Below are 378 nucleotides of genomic sequence, written 5' to 3' on the forward strand. Positions count from 1 at the left end.
ATCGTGTGTGGGCTCCATCAGACCTTTTCTTACCAAAAATTCGGTGGACTTTAGAAATAGAACATGTTTTCAATTTTCCTGCCGTAAATCCGTTTGCGTGTATGCTAGTCTGATGGACAAAAACCAACGCTAGGGCAGCTATTGGCTATGAACTTCCTTATTCTAGTTCGGTCGTACGTCATCGCCTTCAAATCTGTCGGACTTTGGTGTGATTGTGTGTGTCCAAGTCCATTCATTCAGAAAGTCTGCCGAAAAGTCCATCGGGAAGACTGTCGGACATAGTCCGTCGAAGTCCTGTCGTGTGTACACAGCATTACTGTTCTCTATAATTGATCACCACAAGTATAGACCTTCCTTCCTCTGTTAGTAAGGTCCTTG

This window comes from Lithobates pipiens, unplaced genomic scaffold (genome assembly GCF_037356315.1).
Source record: "Lithobates pipiens isolate NorthernLeopardFrog02 unplaced genomic scaffold, aLitPip1_a1.2 Scaffold_13, whole genome shotgun sequence".
In the NCBI taxonomy this organism is placed as follows: Eukaryota; Metazoa; Chordata; class Amphibia; order Anura; family Ranidae; genus Lithobates; species Lithobates pipiens.